Consider the following 13,850-nt stretch of genomic DNA (forward strand, 5'->3'; position numbering starts at 1 on the left):
TGTGTGTGTGTGTGTGTGTGAGAGAGAGAGAGAGAGAGAGAACCTACCTGTTTTATCCGCCGAATAAAGAGGTATAACACAACGTATTCGTCTATCTCCAGTCAATTGTGTTGAACTAGATATCCAAATTGAACTGTTTTCGATCTGTTTCACAATCCTCACTAATAATATGTCATACAGTCACATCAAAGATGTTCTTGTCTGTACATATTTTTATTTTCCCTCTGATACCATTGCTAAAATAGGTATTGACTTTTCAAATACTCTTTGATTTTTATCACGATCTAAATCTATCCATATTAGAACTGGCTCGTTCACTCCTAAGAACAGTGTACGAATTTTGTTCTCTACATTGAGGGTACTCCGTGTTCGGTAGCTTATGGCAAATGTTATGTGGAATCGATACTTGCCGAAGGTAGGTCGTGTATAGTAAGTTAGTCGCACATTAAAAATACGGTGCTTGCACTAAGTCTATTGAATGGGGACTTTTAAACTCGGAACGGGAGTTGGGATGGGGCAATATGGAGGTAGGATATCTTCTATTGGTTTGCACACTTTAAAGTATGGGCGTAATTGTTGTGCAAATGAAAAGTAGGAAATAGAATTGTAATTATACTTTTGATGATATGGAGTGATATTGGATCTTACAAGGACATCTGGGTACGATTGTTGGTCTGAAGAATTTAGTAAGGAAACAAAATTCCATTACGATTCGCTTCATACAAAATATGAACATCCAGGTTTATGCCTTGTTCGTTATCAATTAGCTAATTGTGGGAGAAAATGATATATCAACGTCCTGCTTCAAACGTATCGTGTATTTAATTCATAAGTATGTTATGGACGCTGTCCCTGATATCAGCCAACTAAAAGAATGTATTCTTTCGTTGACTCTATCAAAGACTTACAAAAAATGGTACTAACAGCTGCCTCGCTAGGCGCTCAGCATTAGTCGATTAGTGTTATGACTGGTCGGCCTGGTGTCAGGATAATTTGAATGGGTGGGACATCATGCTGCATGTCTGCGGCATGATGCTCCAGTGCTAGACATCACTATAAACTGCCACACTGAAGACATCGTAGTGAAATGACTGAAAAATTGTTAAAACTACATTAAAAATCCTAATCATACACACACGCAGCTAATTACGAAATAGTATTACAGACATATATTATTTGCTGAATTATTCGTCCTGCTGTCCTATACGGCCACAACTACGCCATCAGTTATCAATAAATTGTCTTGCTATGCGAAGATCGAAGCTATTTTTCTAGTGTATGAAATAGTGGATGAACAGAACGTGATGTATAATTTGTATCAATAATTATATATTTATCTGGGTCACAGGGTGGTCGAGTCGTCAAAGGCGCTCGCGTTTACAAATCACAGATATCTCACCTCTATCTGCGTTGGTTCAAATCTAATTTCGGCATACCCAACATGGATATGTGAGAAAGCTTGTCAATAGCTTCGGTGGTTCTACCCGTGTTCTCCCTTCACCAGATATACTGACCATTTTGTATAGCCTATCATGTGCTAAAACCTGGCGCTAACTCCATAACAACAACAACAACAACATATTTTTTTACCATTGCTATCGATGTTTAGCTACAAAAATGTATTGTCTTATCCTCTGTTGCGTATGATATTTTGAAACGTAACTTATCCCATAGAGTGCACACGACACTATGGTGCTTGGAAACAAAATCTTCCGGGTTGGTAGTACTCTGTTTTAAAATTATGACGATACCGATTACATGTATATTGTTAGACGTATACCTGGAAAAACCAATCGATCGTATCGTATCATTCACAATATATGTGGTATGAACCTGATATCCGTTCCTTTAATGGGAACGCAAACACTCAAACCTTTGTATATCTTAACCGATTTGTGTTTCGATTAGCTGTCGGATTCGCCGCCAATCGGATTTGCCAAATGTGCGACATTTTCTATCATGAAAGGATCAAGGACATCCATATTAGGCTTCTAATCTTCCTTGCTTTGAGGCCTAACTCTTCCTGATTGATTAATTGCTCCCTAACCTGTGGAAAACTTCACTTTATTTCGAAAAGATTCACTGCTCCGCAACCCTGTCGAAAACTTCATTTTATTCCAGAATTATTCATTGCTTCTTAACGCTGTGGAAAATTTAACTTTATTCCTCTCAGGTTAATACAAGTGACACGTGTGGAGAAAATATAAACTAAACAATACAAGAGACACATATGGAGGAAATGCAAGGTAAACAACGATTAGCAAGTCGATAAAATGAAAAGGATACACACATTTGTAAATACACCCCCCCATCTAATAATATACACACAATGATCAATGTAATTGCGTTAAATGAGTGACGTATTGTTACAATTATACGAACGATCACATATAATGTTAAGAATTTATCTCTTTTACAGAGGACCCTACGTTTCAACTATTTAACAGCGTAACTCCCTTGACAAGTCTATTCAACAGAGAACAATACACATATCGAGTGTTTAGATTTATGGACTAATGCTAGAAAAACACAATTCAATACAGGTGGGTCGGGGATACTCTGGCTTGGAAGAAAATGACTATAAATTTGGTAATGGTATTGCCTTATTTCCTTCTGTTTAAAATGATATAACACTTGGCCCTGATTTTGTGAATGAATAATTAATCAAATTCATACCTTTATGTGGACAGACTATGAACCAGTGTACAACGATAGGTAGTTTATATACATATATATATATATATATATATATATATATATATATATATATATATATATATATATATATATCTCTTCCTCAAGAAAAACACAGCTGTGGTCGGTACTGTTCATAGAAGAGAAAATGTTGAAACGTGGCAAGTACATATTGTTACAGAGTTATTCCTTTGTTTACATTTCACGTGCTTTTCCTCTGTCGTTTCACAGCGTGTTGTGTTGTAAATATTAGGTAAAGTGGAAGGACCTTCAATTTTACATAAACATGGGGCACACACAGACGTCATCTTTAACTCTTTGTTTTCAGTACAGTCCTATGCATCGAGGTCATATCACCGTCATAACAGCAACCCGACCACTCCTTGCAATGAAGTCGTTCAATTCCATGTTTGTGCCGTTATCTATTACGCATAATATGTGCAATATCGAATTGCCAATATTACATACTACGAATACGTTCGCTGCAAAACAAACTGTTCGTGTCCATTTCACTGACAGTTTTGTAAGTAATAATTTAGGATTGTCATCTTATTATTTTCTTTGTATGATATACGGCAATAACACACCCACACACCCTGTAAAACCTGCCATCATTAGCAATCACCCTGAAGCCGAAACTTCATTGAAACGTGGCAATCTATCTCATGTAACCTGTTTTAATCCTAGTATGTATGAAGTAGCAGAATTCCTCATGTCTTAGAAATTTAGCCAGGATGAATTTAAAAGTATCTCTGATCAATAGTTACAAACCTGGTGTTCTGATCTAGAGAATAAGACAAAATAGTTTGATGCAGAGAGTGATGAAAGAGAATGGCCCTGAATTTGTCGAACAATGCACAAGAGGAATATTATTGTTTTGTTTTAGCGTGCACATATTTCAGCATGCTGAAAACAAATGAGTCAGATGACAGTATTTGATATGAATAATGCCAGGGATGATGTCATGTAGAAATTATCGGGTGCTGAAGCTCTTTGTTTTCTAACAGAACTTTCTTCAGATGCATTTTCCCCCGAATTTAGTGTTTTAACTGACACGGAAAATAGTACGTATCTGAGGGAGGCGCGAGAGCACGTGTCATAGTATAAACATTCGCATATGGAAAAGTTATGAGCATTTCTCCGAAATAGCTGTTTAAACGATCAGAATGGTATTTTCAATACCGCGTGTCTCACGTTTGTTGTGGACATTGCAATATCGCGTTCATTTGTTTGCTTGCTTGAAAGTTTCTTTTGTGACTCAGTGAACTCTTCCACACCGTCAGCTATATCACCTCTACTTTTAAATTATCGAAACAGTTTGTAACGTTCATCCCCCCAAAAATCTAGTAAACCATAAGGCTACATGAGCGTACATTATTTGTTTACAAATTAGTTCCTAATACACGATACTAGTTTTAGTGTTATGTGTCGTGCAATATGAAGCCGTGCGGCATAGAAAAATACTGCACAATTCAGAAAAATGAGAATATAATAATAAATAAAACTTAGTAGGCCTTGGGAATCTGGAATACAAATCCTCTTGATAGTTTTGATTTTGTTAGCGGCACATTTAACACATTATTAGCTAGTTCATGCCGGGGAAATGGGAGCAAAGTATCCTTATCAGGAAACATCGAGGGAGCCGACCCGGTTGGCTTGCACGGTATCGATTCCGCGACCCTTGGACCACCAGTCAGACACTCTACCAATCACACAAGGTTCCATCCCTCTTGATAGAAGGTATTTAGTGGGTTGTGTTTAAAAATATTTTGAAGTGGTATGTTTATACTTTTCTACTAGTTGACATTGTAGCAGTCTCATCTATAATATTCGCACACCTCTAAAACGGTCGCCATATTTGAATGGGTCAGTCTATGTTTTCAAGTAAAAGATGTGATGTAGTTCACCGTCCTAGATGATCTCAATAATTCCGTAAATTTCAGAGTTGCATCTCTTTGAATACATCTATTCAAGAGTTACTTCATTTACTTTGTTCCTTTTTTTTTTTTATAGAATCATTAAAACAAGGCAAGGCAAATGTTGAACATAGATGACGCAGTTTTTGCGGAAATGGTCTAGCCAAACAAATGACAATTTGCAGTCTATCGTCTTGTTTATTTAGAGAGTTTTCGGTTGGTTTGAGACGCCAATCAGTTGACAGTGTAAGGCACCCCCTGGCGACAATTATTTAGTCGATTTTAAAATGGGGGGGAGGGGTAGAAAAAGGGAGGCTATTTGAATACTACATTAGACAGACACCATACATTTTCTAGAGTGTTGCGGAAATAGCCGTCGTAAGCCCATGATGGGGTGTGGTGGGGAGAAAGGATCACCGGCAGTTTTCGGGTAACTGTGAAATCAGAAAAAGAAAAATGAATATATATATTGGAACCAGCAACTTTTCGAATTGTGATTCATTTAATTAAAAACGACAGGTTAGACACATTCAAGTTTAGCTGCTAGTGCGAATATTTAGCCTAAGTTAACTGACATTCGATAGTGAAACGTATCGTGAGCTCGGTGTAAATGATATAAGGGAGTACATTTCACGATAATAGAAAATGCACACATGCATGATTAAAAAGTGAATAAATCTGGTATTTGACTTTGAAATATATATATATATATATATATATATATATATATATATATATATATATATATATATATATATATATATATATATATGAAGGAGGAGAGTTGTGAGAGAATTTATACTAATCAGTTATACAAACTGAATAGGAATCGTATCCAAACACAAATAATTCTACATTGCAGCTATTTTTGGTACACTAGATAGTCCAAAATGTACCGGTATACATATTTGTATGGGAGACTGCATGGGAAATTACATCACCAACAGTTTCCCAAGATAGCTTGATTACATATAAATGCTTTGAGCTACTGAACATAAAATAATATTTTTGTTTTCTCAATATTTGCAAATTTGTATTTGAAGATAATGCATTTGCCATTGTCGTCAATATTGGAAACTTAATTTTTTAAGGTGCATACTTTCAGAAGTTGTTTACTCTTTTAATTTTAATCAAGAAATCTGGTTGCTCTATTTGAAAATTCTGGTAATAGCCCAGGCTGGTAGACCCTGCAGACGACTTAGCCTATATCTGGCTGTCCTGTGGGTTTCTAAACATCTTGTCTTGCAGAATATAACATTTAGTAATGCTCTTGCAAGATAGGCGTGGTGGGATGTCCGACACGCCTCCAGCCACCCATGACGTTCCTCCGTCCTCAGCGTTCTTGTAGTCACTCGCCTCTGTCCTCTAAAAGCATACGTTTCTTCGTTTCTCCAGATCACTAGAACACCTTTCTTATTGCTGTTATTTACTATTTATTTCACCCACTTTTCTGTTTATTTAATGTAAATTAACCATAAGAATATGCCTTTGTCTATTTCACAAAAGATAACATTAAGTCTTGTTAAATTTGCAAATAATGCGAGTTTTAACAGTAGTGATTCCCTCCCCGCTGTCAGAAACTCATATCTGACGCAGTGATTTAAAGTGAGTGGCAACATTCTCTATTTAATCATTTCTTATCAAACCACTTTACCAGAAATGTAATAAATAATACTTATCAAATCACTTTACCAGAAATGTAACAAATAATACTTATCAAATCACTTTACCAGAAATGTAATAAATAATACTTATCAAATCACTTTACCAGAAATGTAATAAATAATAATTAGCAAATCACTTTCAAACAACCTACAAACATGGTAATGGCCCAAGCTGGTAATGACATCCATCCACAAATCTTCAAAAGAGACCAAGTACATATAAGTGATTACAGATTCATGTGTGTTCCTGATGTGCCCAAGCAATTAATGTGCCACATACTATTGTCCAAGGGATTTTGTTCAAACATTACCACGTTAAAATCTAGATAAAGTGCTTTATATACCACCACCGCCCGCCTCAGTGACTTCAATTCAGTCAACTCTGCCATCTTTGACCATCCAGAATTTCCCCTCTGCCCTCAGTGCCTTTGACCTCGTACAAATGGAAGTCAAGGTAGCTCAGTCAGTCCAACTCACATTTTCAGGGTTGCAGGTTCTGGTCAAATAACTTGATTTAAAACAACAATTCAATACAAGATCAAATGATTTTTTTTGCCAACATTACCAAAAAGAACAAAGATATTAAATCAATCATAATATACAAGATGTTCAAAACGGCGTAATACATAGATACAATTGAACAAAGTTCACATCACATATCTCAAAACATTAAGAAGGAAAGCATTTTAAAAGGCAGTAATTAAAAGTGAATTTAATGTGTAGAGAAATTAAAAACGACAAGTTTGGATAATTTACAGAAAGAAGACTGTGTTTCGAATAAATGAGGTAAAAGTTAAAGTTTCAATTAAAAGCAGAAGCACCAGTTTAGGACTAAGTTATTCGTTAATTAGGAAGAAAGGAACTAACAGTAGTACATAATACATGGACAGTGAAAGAAAACGGTAGCACTAATATTAGTTGTCGTCATGGCTGAACACTTGCCGGATATTAATTGCAGATATTACGCTTACTGCCTTTATCATTCCAAGATAAAATTAATAATATAAAGACATTCAGATTTGATTGTTGTCTAAAGCTGAATTGACTGCTCATTCCATAGAATTACAGCTTCATATCTAAAAGATTTTTGACATATGCTGAGGCTTAATTTGTGGGAATCTAAAATAGTTGAAAATTAACATTGTATATATTATCTTTACATCATGCCTAATCATCCAAAACATTTGGGAGAACACTTATTCAGGACTGTTAAAGAGTATGCTTGTATATTCACCGTACACAAATCTCAAAGCATGCTCGTGTAACTTTTCAAATTGTTTATTATTTATGTCACTGTAGAAATGCCAGGGAAAAAAACACCGAAGTTAAAATTGGAAAGAATAAAGTATGCAAGTTTTCAGCTGGCTGAGTCTAATTAACTTCTGACCAATACTTTTCAAGAGAGAGAGAGTTGCCGTGAAGCTTTCGTACAAAGATTTTTTATTTTATTTTACATGTGAATCAAATTGCAGTTTGATAGTCAATGTGATTTACCTGCCGTTGAACAATTCCTTCACAGTTTGTGACAGCACTGCTTATGGCAAGTGCAGGTTTAATGTCTGAATGTCCACTTACCCACAACTAATGCTTGAAACGTTTCAAGGTTGGCTTGCATTGTGCTCACAGTGAACCAGTCAATCAGAATTTTGGACGCTGTTTCAAGTGTGATGATCAGCGTACCAAACTTCTTTGACGAAAAGGACAAATTGTTATCATCGGCTTAGTTATAAAACATATCATTGATAAGAGCATTAAAGAGTAATAGTCCAAGGAGTGACCCCTGAGGAAATCCATTTGAATTTCAGTCCAACTACTGAAGACACTCGGGAGCTTAATTTGCTGCTTTCCATTTGACAGAGAGCTCAGTAAGGGTACTACTGAGTCATCTTTCATAAAAAGTTTAAAAAGTCCTTCACATCAAAATCGTTGAAACTTCTCGATATTCGCTTCTGGTTTTTGAATGCACAGTGTCTCTTTGCTGAGTAAAAACCATCTTGCGAAAATTAATAATTACAGAAGACGCATTTCTCGTATTCCTTATATTGGCTTTGCTTATTTTTTAAGTATGAAGTCAACACAAGATGGATTGCATTCATTCTTAAAACATATAAGTTCTCGAAGAAAGCATGCCAGAAGAAAAACAAAATATTACATATATCCCGCAGTGAACTGGATTTGGAAGTTCCTGAATTACAAACTCTATGTTACCAGCGATAATAAGGTTTTCACATTTTACCAGACACTTGTCAAGAGCTTTGACAAAATTTTCCGAAAAGAGCGTTTCATTCAGTGATGTAGATCTATAAAAGCTACGGCTTATCCATTCAGTCATATTCAAAGTTCATAAGTAATCTGCTCGAGATATTCAGATTTTACTTCTTTTGTCCTGCATGTCTGACATTATACCACAACAAATGACAGCCTGATCCTATGAGCTTCCACCCATTAACACGAGAAAGATGGCGGTTGAAAGAAGGATCAAGTTTGATATGCAATATAACAACGAAATCAACAATGTTATCAAGTATAAATTCTTTAATTTCTGTAATTTTGTATCTTGTTGCTGTAACTTGTATCATAGTACACTAAACAGTCTTGCATATGCAAATGTACTATTAGATCCCAATATATGAATTAGTGTAGAATCCAGCAGTGTGGTGAATATCAACCCGTCATAGCGGATATACATGCATCTGTAATAGATGGTCTGACAGGGATACAAGTGGAAAATAAAACATGATAAAACTATTGTATCATAGTAAGTCCGCTGTCGTTGTTTGTGGACAACACTCATCATGGTTTGAGACCAAGAGATGACATAGGCAAGGAAATCACATTTGTCCATATACATTCATTGATCCGCAGGAATACAGCTGAGTATTATAAGGAAACTTTAGGATGGAATTAGTTCCATTAAAGTTAAAAACGCCCACTTTTAATTTCACAGTATGCAGATTATACTTCATTCACTCAGTACGGTTCTGAAAAATATCTGGAAAAATAACAGTGAATCTTGCATGACAATTCTCGGAATCGTCAGGTTTCGGTAATAATAATGATAATTAATTAAGGCAGTATGGTTTGGGAGCAAAAGATATGGTATCAATATACATTGGATAAAATACCTTTAAATTCGGAGCCATCATAGTTCAGTTATTTGGACATTAAATCTACTTCTTAATCGGTAGAATAAAAAGTCATAGAAAGACTGGCATCAAGAAAAATATATAATTTACCTTTAATGTTACCTCCTAGCAATAAACCCTCTTTTCTAAAATGTTTCAAAAAGTATCCAGAGGTGTCTTAAAATATTAGATAGTTATGTTTAAGGAGTGTCAATAAAATGAATGAGACGAATCATAAAATTTCAAAGTCGTTCAGAGGCAAGTTCTACACGCATATAAAACATTTTACGTTTTGAATATGATTTTATAGGAAAGACAAATAATCAGTTAAATATTGCTGTCACAGATGTCTTTCCAGCTAACTTTACACTATTTAACAAATATAATAAAGCAATAGCAATATTAAGAATTTTCAAATAAGACTATATATATATATATATATATATATATATATATATATATATATATATATATATATATGAGCTGATTCGGTGTTTGATTATTTTTCGTCTGCTTCATTATTAAAGACTTCATCGAAGACAGCTCTGGTATTAAGACTGCATTAAAAAATGACAGATCTTGTATAAAGACTGTACTATACAATGACAGATCTTGTTTAAGACCAACTGTCCTAGAATATGATAGATTTTGTATTAAGACCAGTTGTCATAGAATATGACAGCTCTTGCATTAAGACCAGCTGTCCTAGAATATGACAGCTCTTGTATTAAGACCAGCTGTCCTAGAATATGACAGGTCTTGTATTAAGACCAGCTGTCCTAGAATAAGAGAGATTTTGTATTAAGATCAGCTTTCCTAGAAAATGACAGATCTTGTAATAAGACAAACTGTCCTAGAAAATAACTGAGCGTGTATTAAGAACAGCTTTACCAGAAAATGACCAATAACTCTACTAGAGGTAAAATTAAAAAGACTGATCTTGTAATAAGACCAGCTTAACCAGAAAATGACCAGTAGGGGAATGAAAATCTTTTATTAATGCCAATGCTGTGAAGTGTCCATCTGATTGTCAATTTGCTGTTTATTTTGAAATCTCCTAATATATTTTTATGAACAAAAATGTAAATAAATGAAAAAGATAACTTTTATAGCAGAACATTGCAATATTTTGTCAACTTAGATTTTTTCTAACACACACACACACACACACACGATAGTCAATATACGTTAGGATATAAAAGTTTTACTTCAGTCACATATCTTCTAACACACAATCTTGTAACACCATATGCTTCACATGTGAAACTGTTTATTTACATCGAAGAGCGCTTCACCCTCCCCCAACTAGACAGACATATTGAACAGACAAATTGGAATCATCACTTTCAATCTTTCTAATCACATGACTATGCTACTTCAATACAGCCCTACAAGGTGGGTCAAGGAAAATGGTTTTAAAATTTCATTCTTAAATAACAAACACCTTAAATGTTGGATTTGGAGCTATTTGTTCAATGTGAAATGAAAAATACTCCATTAGGTCACTGAAGGAAAATGGTAGCAGAGTGGAGCGGCAGTAGGTTACATCAACTGATAACGGTCATTTGAACATTTTGGTCTCATTCTAAACGTTAGAGATTCATGTATCTATTAAACTAGTCCGATCTATACTGAACATGTTTGGGGTGGATACTGCAAAGTATTAGAAAATTGCTGTAGTGAACCATTGATTATCGGTGATCCCAAATGACCTCTTTCAAAATAACGCAATAAAGTGGATACTTAATCGTCAGTGGGAGTAAGTGCTGGTGTACGGTGTTAGGTCCCCTCAAAGGTCTCTTTCGAAATGATACATCTGGATACCGTGAGTTATAACGGAGTCTCAACTACAGTGAAATCTTAACCGGAGCATTCGGACTTGATGTTCCAGTCGTAATAAGTTACTGTCATTAAATATCACTCCCATTTTCAACCAATAATAACTTCAACATTCCCTTTGGAAATAATCCTATTTTATTATTATTATTATTATTATTATTATTACATCGTATTATCATTTTGCATTACTTTATATGGGGTAAAGGGGGAGGGGCATATAATTACGTTGTACAATTAACAGACAACCGTATATCCACTCTGGTGATACCGTCATAACCCTTCCATATGGAATGTCCCTTCCATTAAAATTACAAATATTATTTTCCTAAATTATTTCCATTTCACAATAAAGCTTCATTGTTATTTCCTTGGCAATGAAGGTTTAATGATATCAAATTTAACAGCATACATCCATCCATCCATCCATCCATGCATGCATGCATCCATACATACATACATACATACATACATACGTCATAAACATTCACTGATTGTCAATCAAATACAAAACAAAACTTAGCAAATTTTATCTTTGCAAGAAACCGTTAGACTGCTCACCAGCCTTAACAAGAAACCTTTAGACTGCTCACCAGCCTTAACAAGAAACCGTTAGAATGCTCACCAGCCGTAACAAGAAACCGTTAGAATGTTCACCCGCCGTAACAAGAAACCGTTAGAATGCTCACCAGTCGTAACAAGAAACCTTTAGACTGTTCGCCCGCTTTAACAAGAAACCGTTAGAATGCTCACCAGCCGTAATAAGAAACCTTTAGACTGCTCACCAGCCTTAACAAGATACCGTTAGAATGCTCACCAGCCTTAACAAGAAACCATTAGACTGCTCATCAGCCGTAACAAGAAACCGTTAGAATGCTCACCCGCCTTAACAAGAAACCGTTAGACTGCTAACCAGCCGTAACAAGAAAACGTTAGACTGCTCATCATTCTTGAAACAAAAATGTTACAATAGTATTAAATGACTGGGTAATTTGTGTTGGAAGATCTCGACAGGGTGATAAACCCGTCAAATTTGCTTTTAAATTGTCACCGGGGGCTCGAGTGGCCGAGTGGTCTAAAGCGCTCAACGTCCCGGATCACTGCCATCTCACCTCTGTCTGCGTGTGTTCGAGTCTCAGGTTCGGCTAACTTGGGCACGCGAGAACGCTTGCCAGTAGCTTTTCGTGGGTCGGTGGTTTTTCCCGGGGTTATACTGGGCGCTATGTATAGCCTATCTTGTGCTGAAAAATAGCGTTAAACCCTGCAACAACAACAACAACAAAACCGTCTTTACACAAACACGGGATCTGCACGATCTCTACTGTATTTATCATTATCGGCGGCATTCTTTTCCAGATTCTGCAATAAAGTGGCTCCAGTTGCACTGACTGAAGCATTGTTTACTTCAGATCCTTGTGGGATTGTAAGATTGTGTGTATATTGAATTGGTCGCATTTGGTTTTTCACTCTCGTATTTCGCGATAAATGTATGATCTGTCCCAGTCTGAGAGGATTCGTATTTACCCTCTTTGTGTAATTCGTCTAACTGAGCAGTAACCCTATCTGACCCTTGAGAAAGTGGGATGTTATCCTACCTTTTCAGAGATGGTGGATGCTTCTTCTGAGTTTCGGATCTTGGAGTAAAGAGGTTGAAACATCCATACACCGTGTCCACAGATATTCAGGTGTTGGGGGATAGTGCCTTTGCAATACCTGGTCATCGGATAGGTTTTGAGGTAGTGCTGCTGTAACATATGGTCTTCAGACTTGAGATTTTGTGTAGTTTCGCTGTAAATCCTAGCTAGCAGATTTCAGGTCTTCAGGTAGTTTCGCTGTGGCCAGCAAATTTCAGGTCTTCAGGTAGTTTCGTTGTGACACCTAGCCAGCAAATGTCAGGTCTTCAGGTAGTTTCGTTGTAACACCCAGCCAGAAAATGTCAGGTCTCGAATTAGTTTTGTTGTAACACCTAGCCAGCAAATTTCAGCTCTTCGGGTAGTTTCGTTGTAACACCTAGCCAGCAAATGTCAGGTCTCCAGGTAGTATCGTTGTAACACCTAGCCAGCAAATTTCAGGTCTTCAGGTAGTTTCGTTGTAGAGGTCGGTTTATATAGGTGAGGTGCATGCTTGTTACAGAAATCAATGTCTGTGTTGGAATATTTCGTTGTAACAGTATTCTGGTACTTAAGTGAGTACTTCGTTATAAAGAATGACTTTGGAACCAGAGTTGACTGTACTAATTATATTATCGGTTAGGTTTTATTGCATACTCATATTGCATTATTTGTTAGTATTACATATTTGCACCTATTATAGTATCGGTTGTAACACATGCTGCTACCACGTGAGTTCTACAATTTCAAAAGATATACACGGTTCTGTGGTGCTTACAATCTTTTAAAATTCAATTTTTTGGGTACGAATCATCCGTGTTATACATTATATATCTTTCAAAAAGTGACTTCATGTCTATTTTTTGTAGATATTATTATTATTATTATTATTATTATCATCATCATCATCATCATCATCATCATCATTATTATTATTATTATTATTATTATTTGTATTATTATTATTATTGTTGTTATTATTATTATTATTATTATTATTATTAT

General features: G+C 35.7%; 1 protein-coding gene and 1 long non-coding RNA gene across 7 annotated transcripts in view; one reads left to right on the forward strand and one right to left on the reverse strand.

Annotated features, from left to right (window-relative positions):
• Positions 1 to 13,850, reverse strand: part of LOC149771592 (uncharacterized) — a 43,045-nt gene that overhangs the window by 17,569 nt on the left and 11,626 nt on the right. For 2 of the 6 annotated variants that reach the window (XM_089948304.1, XM_089948308.1), the window contains exon 1: positions 48 to 868. The exons of 1 other annotated variant lie outside the window; for it this stretch is intronic. The gene's annotated coding sequence lies outside the window, so the exon portion shown is untranslated. Of the gene's footprint in view, positions 1 to 47; positions 869 to 908; positions 1,092 to 2,676; positions 2,779 to 4,958; positions 5,045 to 6,618; positions 6,756 to 13,850 lie in introns of those variants that run through there. 3 more of the 6 variants (XM_089948305.1, XM_089948307.1, XM_089948310.1) reach the window with 3 other exon arrangements.
• On the forward strand, positions 1,087 to 2,681 carry LOC149771593 (uncharacterized). The gene is made up of 2 exons (XR_016418207.1): positions 1,087 to 2,246; positions 2,420 to 2,681. It is a non-coding gene; the product is annotated as an uncharacterized LOC149771593 (long non-coding RNA).

Source organism: Sinohyriopsis cumingii, unplaced genomic scaffold (genome assembly GCF_028554795.1).
Source record: "Sinohyriopsis cumingii isolate HCF-2022 unplaced genomic scaffold, ASM2855479v2 utg001752l, whole genome shotgun sequence".
In the NCBI taxonomy this organism is placed as follows: Eukaryota; Metazoa; Mollusca; class Bivalvia; order Unionida; family Unionidae; genus Sinohyriopsis; species Sinohyriopsis cumingii.